Below are 9,946 nucleotides of genomic sequence, written 5' to 3' on the forward strand. Positions count from 1 at the left end.
TGATGACTCAGTATATATAAGTTTTGTTTTTTAGGCTGTAAAATAGCAACAGATTTATACAATATCTGATCTGACACTGGGGTTATTTCATTTAACCTGGGATCAGTAGCTACGTTAACTATACAGAACCCACTGAGAGGGGAGAGAGAGAGAGAGGGGTCCTTAGCAGAGAGTTATCCCTCACAACATATAATCTCGAACCTGATCAGAGTTCCAAGCACTTCTGCTGAATGAAACCCGGACCTTGTGACTCCTATGAGCCCCTACGGTCATTCCTCTGCTTGTCTGTATACTATCTGAATCCCCCTGGCATTCCTTCATGTGCCATGAACTGTGCCATACCCACTGTGCCTCTCTGCGTAATTTTGGATTTTCATGTCATAGGACTGCCTGTGTCCAGAGCAAGATTAAATGTTCAGGATTTTCAATCCCAATATCAGTTCAAGAATTTTTTACCGTGACGAGAGCAATTTTAACCATCTGATGAGAGCTGGAAGTGAAAACGCCACAGGATTGATAAACGACGTTCCGTTCAAACGTCAGCGATCAAGACCACTATTTCACGTTTTGATGACATGAAACAGAATCATAGGTAAATTGATTCAGTGGACAATAGTTTGGCATTATAATTTTATAATAGGAGAGCTTAAATCAGCCGTGAGATTAACCCCGGCACACACTTGTCGTGTATTTGGCAGGCTCTACACAAGGAGGATGAAAGGTGTTGGTTATCCTGTGAGCTGCTGTTTGTGGCTCAATCAAGGGAAGAGGCTTTATTTCAAATACCAAATAAACTTCTCTCTAGAAATTGGTCAGAAATATGGACTGGACTGGGATCCACTAGAACGAGGTCGTAGTGGTGCTGTGCGAAGTTGAATTCTTCAGCTCTGATAAAATCTTTGTAACTTGTTGAAATACAATGAGACAAAATATATAGATTTCTCTCTCTAGAAAAAAATCTGCTGTCTCTAGCATGCAGCTGCTGCCTGGTGTGCTCTCTGCGCTCTGAAGCGGGTCCTTTTGTTGTTACTTCACATTACGTCACATTCCAGCGCTTGTGCTCCTTCATTTGCATTCAAACTGTGCCTAGGCCCACCTCTTCTTTCCGTGCCGACGCCGCGAAGCGTGCCGCGCCCAAGCATGGAACAAATGGACTCACACTGGTCAAACGTACCGGACTTTAGGCTGAAACGGGCCCAGGCATGGTACAGATGGCTTAGTGTGAGTGCACCCTAAAACTATGAAGGGTGAACAGGACTAAAATGTGACTAAAACTGTTTTCGTCTAGACACTAAAACTAAGAGTAAATCTAAAAACACTGGTCTAAACAAAAATTTCCATCGTTATATTCCAAATTTAAAGGTCAAATCTGCAACATCAAAAACACACTGCAACACTTTTTTCGGTATTTTCATTTAAACCCAGAAACCATTTAGAAATGAAAAAACTGCTTTATTCTTTCACTGTGTTAAATGGTCACCTATGATCATCCCATATTTACTGCAGTGTTTATTTTGGCAGCTATTTTTTATTTTAGTCTTAGTTGTAATCTTTAAATGAAATACATTTTAGTCACATTTTAGTCATTTCTATCCTATTAGTTTCAGTCTAGTTTTAGTCCATAGAAAGTCCTCACATTTTAGTCTTTACTTTTAGTCCAAGCATTTATTTTCTTGCCTAAACCTGATAGTAATTCATGGTAGTGTGTTCTATGTACTCTGCCAAACCTGGGGTCCCTGCTTTCTACAGGTAAAAGGCAGAATAGCTACAGATGCATTGTTTTTTGACAGATTTACCCACAGTGGAGAAATATCACAAATTTTGAATGTCTGACAAAAACTACATTACATTTTAGTCTAGTTTTGTCATCTTGATATAAACTAAATTTACCTTTTGTCAGTTTTAGTCATCACAGATCTATTTTTGTCAGTCTTGGTCTAGTTTTTGTCATGGAAAAAAAGGTCAATGAACATTTTAGTCATAGTTTTATTTAACGAAATTAACACTGATTTACTGCAGGCTGAATCAAAACGAAACAAATCAAAATGGACTGTGGATGACTTAGTGATATGAACTATATAACTGTCCACAGAATCAAACTCATATTGTTTCATGATGAAACTGGTGATTTTAAACCCTATTAACAAGTAACCTTTCACTGTTGATCATGAAACCATTAAAATAAATCAAATATGGCCTGAAATAACCTTAAAGCACACTCTGTATCAGGAAACTATGTGTAGATTCTTACTAATTGAATTTACCTCAGTCAATAGCAGAGCATACTCTGGGGATTATTTAAACTCCAGGGTTTTGAGGCCTGTGAACTCAAACTACTACATGGAGAATAATCCGGAGGGGTTTAATATTAAAGCATTGCAGTTGTTGTTAACAGATAAATGGGTTTTGTCCCCAGGGGGTATTACACATTATCCCTGAAAGAGACATAAATGAGGACAAAGTGAGCGTTAAAACAGCTGGGATTAGTCCTACATTATTTATGTCCACCCAAAAGGGGGCACAAATTAGTCTCCTAAGGGGAGTGATCACCTGTTGATATTACAACAGTGGTTTTTTTTATATGGTTTTCATATTTACAAACATGTATAGCAGGCCTGCAAACACTACTGAGAGCAATCAATTATTTCTGAAGCTAGTTTTGATCACAATTATGTTGATAACCAATAAATGAATCTTAAATTTTAGCTCTTTCATGTATTTATTAGCATTGTTTGTTGTAAGTCATTGTATAAATACTTTAAGTTAAAGATGCAGAATAGGCAAGGAAATGAAAATGTAAGTTCGGGATTATTAGCAGTATCTTTGTTAGCTGAATTTGCAGTTGTAATATCCACACACACACACTAGTACTGCTGTTAGTCACTTTAGTTGGAAAATAGAACTTCTGATAAGTAAACAGATTTAAAGTTCACCATGTTAGATGAGAAAATTAACCTCACTTGTCTTTGAACCATTGAAAACAGGTCCGTCATTCCTCCTGCAGGCTGACCCAGGAGAATACCACCACAAAGTCACTGTTAACTTTTTGTTCCCCCTCAAGAGGGACACGATCTGTTTTTCTCCTTGCACCCAGCTAATTCCCCGCAGGATGAGTCTGACTTAAACATGTTATGGCAAAACTAACTAATTGATCCTGAGAGGATTTCAGACTCCCTCTCTGCCTCACACAGACAAAAACACTCACAAATATTTACCACACATATGAAACAAAAACTTTTCAAAGACTTTATCACAGGGAGAGGGTAGAAGGAGTAGACACTTTTTTTTAACTTTCACAATTCAAAAGAGTGTAAGTGATTGTTACCCAAAGTTTATTACACTGAGATAAAACAACAGAGAAATAAAATTAAAATAGGTGACAAATGGTGCAGCAAGCCCTTATCACTTTTTTTTCTGTTGAGCTTAACCTAAATTTAGTTGGGGGACAGCGTTGTTAACTCGTTGTGTTTTGTGTTTTTTTGTTGATCTGTCCTCCTTTTGTTTTAATGCTAAACCCCTAAAAACAAAGAACAAAAGTATATAAAAGGGAGAATATTCCATCCATCTTGATTTTTTACTTACTGTTAATCTGGGCTTCAGGAGGATCTTTGGTCTGGGATTGATCCCAAACAGGATTCAGACTTTGCTTGCTCCACTGTAAAAGATGCAGGACATCAGTCAGACACTTTATGTAAAGAAAGTCACAGCTTTTATTTTGAAAATACACTGCCTTACCTTATTAACATTGAAACACATATCACCCATGTGGCACTGAAGTCCTTCAAATCCATAATTTCTGACATTATAGCTGGTCTTTGGTGTGTTACTCTGAAAGAGGACAAAACAACTTAGTGAAGACATTTGATTCACAATCAGACTGTCAGTAAATATCAGGATTGGAATTGGGTTTTGATTCCAAGTACATAAGCACACACTGGGAATTTGCTGTCGTCTTGTCAATACGTTTTGTAATGTGTGGTAAATGTTTCAGTGTTTGTGTATGTGTGGGTGGTAGGTAGCCGTTATTGAGTCCAAGCTGAAAAACTGGGATACAATTGTGCTTCGTCCACAATAGTACATAGTATACAACCTCTAAAGGGTTTAGAGTGTTAAGTGTTTTATTACAATAAATCTTCAGACGAGGATGAAATTCTTCACCTGTGAAAATCTCAGTTTTTAAGTATTTCCCATGTGCCGTTAAATAGAGCAAGATATTTTTAGCACAACTTTTCCTAACAGCCTAGTTTCATTTTGGATCTTTCATTATTTTACTCTGCAAACAGAAACAAAATCATTAACCAAAAGAGAAAAACTACCAGTTGAAATGATTAGCCGCCTTTATAACTGACCTTTCTGTTGAGTCATTGCACAAACCACTGTTGTGCAATGATGTGCTTTAACTTTGTAATGCTCATAGCTTGACTTGAGAAAAAGAATGGTTGATGCTCACAAAGGAGGAGAAGGGCATACAAAGTTATCATCAAGAAATTCAAAGACAGGCAGGATTTGGAAGACTCTGGAAAGAAAACTAGTGAGAGATGTTTCTAAAGACCTCAGAACAATTGCCAAGACACTAGTGAAGGACTTAGCCAAGTAATTGTAGTCCCAAAAAAGACCATCACTAGAGCTCAGAAATGGAATGGACTGTGAGATTACAGATCAAGAAAAACGCCACTAATGCAGAGGAGACACCTTCAAGTCAGACTTAAGTCTACTAAGGACAACCTGGAGAAGGATTATGAATACTGGAAACGTGTCCTTTGATCAGACGAGACCAAACTCTTTGGCCATAAAGTCGTTGCTGATGTGTGGAGAAAAAAGGGAGGCGTATAACCCAAAGAACACCGTCCCCATAGTGAAACATAGCTGTGGGAGTGTTATGCTGCGGGGATGCTTCAGTGTGTCTGGAACTGTGAATCTTGTAAAGATGGAGGGGATCATGAAGAAAGAAGGATATGTGAAGATTTTGAAAGAAAACCTCAAGCTTTAGCAGCCAAACTGGGTCTGGGTTGTCGCTTTGTCTTCCAACCCAGAACATACGTGGAGAACCACCTCCAGAAGACCAACGTGAACATTATTGACCGGCCTGCTTGAATCCCATTGAAGACAAAGGTCCATGCCAGACGACCATCAAATCTGGAAGAGCTTGAGAGATTCGCCAAAGAAGAAGGAGCTGGGATGCCTCAGGAGACGTGTCTGAGAAAAGGATACACAACTGACTATTAGCAACAGAGGGATTATAATTTAGACCCTGACAGTTTTTGTGAAATAATCTTGTTTCTATGTGCAATAATGTAACCATTCAAAATAAAGCTAGGGCTGTTAGGAAAAGCTGTTAAAAATCCTTGCTCTTTTTAGCAACACGTGGGAAATACTTCACAAAAACTGAGATTTTCATAGGGGTGCTAATGATATCCTCATCTGCATGTAACATGATAGTTAAATCCGTAATTTATGTTAAATAACTGTGAGCTCAGTATGAGTCAAAATAATCATGATGAAGATTTTTGCTGTAACTGAGCAGCCATACAGCCTGTTTTATCATGGGATACAAAACAACTGCTGCAGAATTGTTTATTTTCCATGACTGAGAAACAAAATGTGGTAGAAGATGAGATCCATAACTTATTAGTTTAATTCAATGTTAATCTGAAAATATTGATGTAAGATAACACAGTGGTAATTTTCAGGTCAAAGGACTAATTGTAAAATACAGAATGCTGATATTTTGGTCTTACGAGTACCGTTAAATGGTGATTTTCTAATGTCTGTGGTTGCTGTACCAGTTACAACAGATACCGAAAACCTGAGTACTTATGCTTGTTTTGTTTTATTTAGGGATGCACTGATACCTACACATATGACCAAGCCTAAGTGCTCTAACTTGTAAAACACTGCAGATACTGTTCTCTGAAGTGTATGGGGCAAAGACGGCCTGGTCGTCAACGTGCACCCAATGTACACAGGCACCCCGGGTTCAAGTCCTGGCCGGTGGCTCCTTTCCTGCATGCCTTTCCCCCACTCTCTAATCCCTGTTTCTGACTCAATCCGCTGTCCTCCACTATGAATTAAGGCTAAAAAATTATATTTTTATTTTATATTTTTGAAAAAACAAAACAAAACAAAAAAAGAACTTAAAAGGTTTTTGGTAGTCAGTGTTTTTCACAGGACTTTAGGTGATAGGTATAGTGGTGGGACTCCTCGTGTAAAGTGATGATACGTCTGATTGAAGCCTATTCTTCTCAAACACTCGCTCGCTGAGGTTTTGTCACTAAGATGGGAATAATTCCAAATTAACACACGGTGCTGTCCAGCCCACCTGCAAGAGACACACGGTGTGAGTGTGCAAATCCATGTATACACAGATCCTCCATGGACATAGAGGCGGAGCGGAACAAGAACAGGAAAAGTTTTGTTTAACCAGAATATTTCAAAGCTTTGTCTCCACTAAGATTTCCACTGCAGCTCAACCACACAGGTCAGGGCATTTGCTACATCACACTCTCTGAGACTGTTCTCTGTGTTCAAGCACAGTTCATGTGTGCGAAGGGTTCACTGCCACACAGGCCGAAGAGATGTCGGCTTTATGTAAATGTGGCGTTGGTGCAACAAATTAGACGATGTCAGTAAAAAGTGTGTATTTGACCTGCTCATCTATTTTGTTGAATCTGATGTCTCATCTTCCTCTTGACATTTCCCCTGTGATTTTCAATGGGGTTCAGGTCAGGCCAGTTGGCTAAACAGTAATGTCATGGTCAGCAAACCAGTTTCTGCTAGTTTTTGATTCACTGTGGGCAGATGCTGAGTCCTGATAGAAAAAGGAATCAGTGGCTCCATAAAACTTCTCAGCAGATGGAACTATGAGGTGCTCTAAGACCTCCTGGTAGATGGCTGACAGTGTTGACTCTGGGCTTGACAAAGCACAATGGATCAAGAGCAGCAGATGACATGGCACCCCAAACTGTCACTGACTGTGGAAACTGAAAACACTAGACTTCATGCACCTTGGAATCTGTGCCTCTCTGATCTTCTTCCAGACTCTGGGACAATGATTTCCAAATGAAATGCAAAATGTGGGGTCGGACCTACACTTATACCCCTTGCTTGATATCGGTATCAGCTAAAATATAGCTATGTCATCTTGTACCAGATTTTGTTTTTTTTCTGCCTCATCTTTCCTCTGATGTCTTCTAATTATTCACATTACCATTTATCATATTAATTTTATGCTATCAAGAGCTGGGTGAACTGAATTATGGCTTCTTGAGTAATGAATCAATGAGGATTTCATGTTGAAGGTGTTTTTCTTCTTTTCAGTTTTGTAGTTTTGACAATAGTTAGCAGCACTTTAGCTTGTCACATGATAAATTCTGTCATTTATATGCGCCAGGATGTTCAGTAACTGACTATCAACACTGTTTTTGATTTATTACAGAGAGCTGTGCCAGTTTACTTTTTCCTACTTTTTTCCTATACTGCCCCCTTGTGGGAACAAAACGTTATAATTCCTTTCTCTGTACTTATCGAAGAGGACCCAGTGGTTCTTCTTGTTTTCCTCTTTTCAGATTTTGCATTATAAGATATCAAACCTTCATTAATTCAGAAATAAGCTCTTCACCAATCAACTCCAGTGTGGGTATTTGAAATAGTGGCGGGTTCTGTGTAGAGCTGTGTTGTGTTGGCTTTTTTTATTTTCATTAACTTAATTTGTTGATAGTGAGTTATTGTCATGTGGATGATCTTTTTGTGTTCTGTTTTTATCGAAACAATTTACTTTTGTGAAGGTTTTGCAGTTAAGTTTTGGACAGGGTCAGAATTATTGTACAACAAGAATATCATAAGATCAATACCAAAACATGTACAGAAAAGGCTACGCTGTCCCTCAATACAAGAACTCTTAAATTCACTTTAATACTTAAGTTAAGGGAATTATTTTTCTTTATTTGGCTTCTCTATTTTCTGTTATTTCAGTCATCTACTCTCAGAAAAAAAAAACCTTTTTGGTTCAGTTTATCTTCAAAGTGTAACATTAACATTTGTTTACAGTATTTGTGTAGCCTACATTTAAATGCATACTTTCCTCCTCCCAGGGTTTCAGTAAAGATGTGCTCTTAAGCATATCTGCTTTATCTTTTATTTTTTCAGTCTTATGTCTAAAACTGAGACAGATCTTTTCTAATAAATTTGAGTGGCTTAAATTTTTCAGACAATTGGGATGTGATTTCTTATTCAGGAGATGGTATTGGGTCCTCCTGTGGCTACACCAGTTGAGAAGTACTGAAAAAAAAACAGGAAAGTTTTATCATATATGCAGATTATCTTAGAAATCTTAGTGATACTTTAATGTAAAAAGAGCAATTAAATCATGGCGAGATAAATGCTTGATGTATGCCAGCTTTTTACAACTCACAACTAAGAGTTAGGCTAATTTTTTTTACCTAAATCTTATCTGCCAAAAACATTTTCAAGCACCAGAAACTGTTCAGTGGTTCTTTTCCAAAAAGAGAAGAATTGTTTGATTCAGGCTACATTTGAAGCAGAAATGATAAAATTATGCTTTTAATTCACTATCAGTATGGAAATCCATTGTTTTGGATCAAATCATTTGACTGAATGACCAGTTTATGTTGGCTCTATTATACTTTTTATTTTTTTCATACAGTAGTGCTATTGCTGAAAGCTACTTAATGTGCTAAATTTTATAAACTATGCTGTATATTCAAAGGCCCAACTCGATCTAGAAGCTGGATATCAGCAATATGAACTACCTATGTGCTACAGAGAGGTAGAAGAGGTGTTCATTTGCATTGTTCATACACAAAATAAATTCAGTTCACTCAAAAATAAAGGGAGAAAACAACCAGCCATGGTTAGACATAGCTAACGTTAGCATGCAGACGTTTTCTTGCTAACATTAAGCTCAGCAGATGGACATGCGGGGTTTTGTTTGGTTGCTTTTTCACAGTTTCACTCATATGGCCCTAAAATATGAAGGTATAGGCCTTTATCAGATTGGTTATATGACTCTCTCACATAACCTTATAGGGTTTACAAATATCATGTAATCTTAGTCTTTTCTTCCGAAATTTTTAGGTGTAACATAAATGTGATTTCCATTTCTTGTTGCCTTGTTTATATTGGCCTGGATTTTTTCTTTTTTATTTAAAATAGTAAGCTACGGTGGTTGTAGTCCCTCTCATGAAGTAGAAAAAGAAGACAAAAGGAAAAAACTGCCCTAAATGTAAGTTTTGTTCACTCACCCATCAGTCAGCGAGAAAATGCCAGTGATAGGACATATTCTAACATTTGGCCTCTGATTTGGAAACTAATTTAAAAAAAACTTTACCATTAGTGTTTGCTGATGACGTAAAGAACGTGTAGGCCGGAAATACCTATCGTCCATTGCACTTTGATCCTTTGCGCATGACAATTATGACAGTCAAAATAGAATGATTATGAAAATATTTAAGATGCTAAATGACGTATTTCTAGGATGCAGATTTGCCTTTGTTGATCGGGGCGTCAAAGAAAACCGGCATTAGTACAAGGACCCAGATGCCGTTCCATTTCTTTTTTTTTTTTTTCAGACTATCAAGTTTTTAAAAGACTTTACAAATTCCCTTAAAACGTAGCGTAGCGTATTTAAGTTGTTTCCGGGGTAAACTAAAGCCAACAAAAACATTCAAAAAAATGAGTACCATTATGGAAATGCCATTAACACTAGTCAAAAAACGAGACTGTGTAACAGAATCTTCTTCGTCGCCTTCTTCAGATCTCTGCCTTGCAACAATCCTGTATCTGAGCTCTGCAGGCACTTCTTTTGACCCCATGGCTTGGTTTTTGCTTTGATATGCATTTTCAGCTGTGAAGCCTTCTACAGAGAGGTGTGTGCCTTTCAAAATCATGTGCAATCAATTTAATGAGGTGGACTCCAATCAAGATGTAG

Source organism: Cheilinus undulatus, linkage group 12 (genome assembly GCF_018320785.1).
Source record: "Cheilinus undulatus linkage group 12, ASM1832078v1, whole genome shotgun sequence".
Taxonomy (NCBI): Eukaryota; Metazoa; Chordata; class Actinopteri; order Labriformes; family Labridae; genus Cheilinus; species Cheilinus undulatus.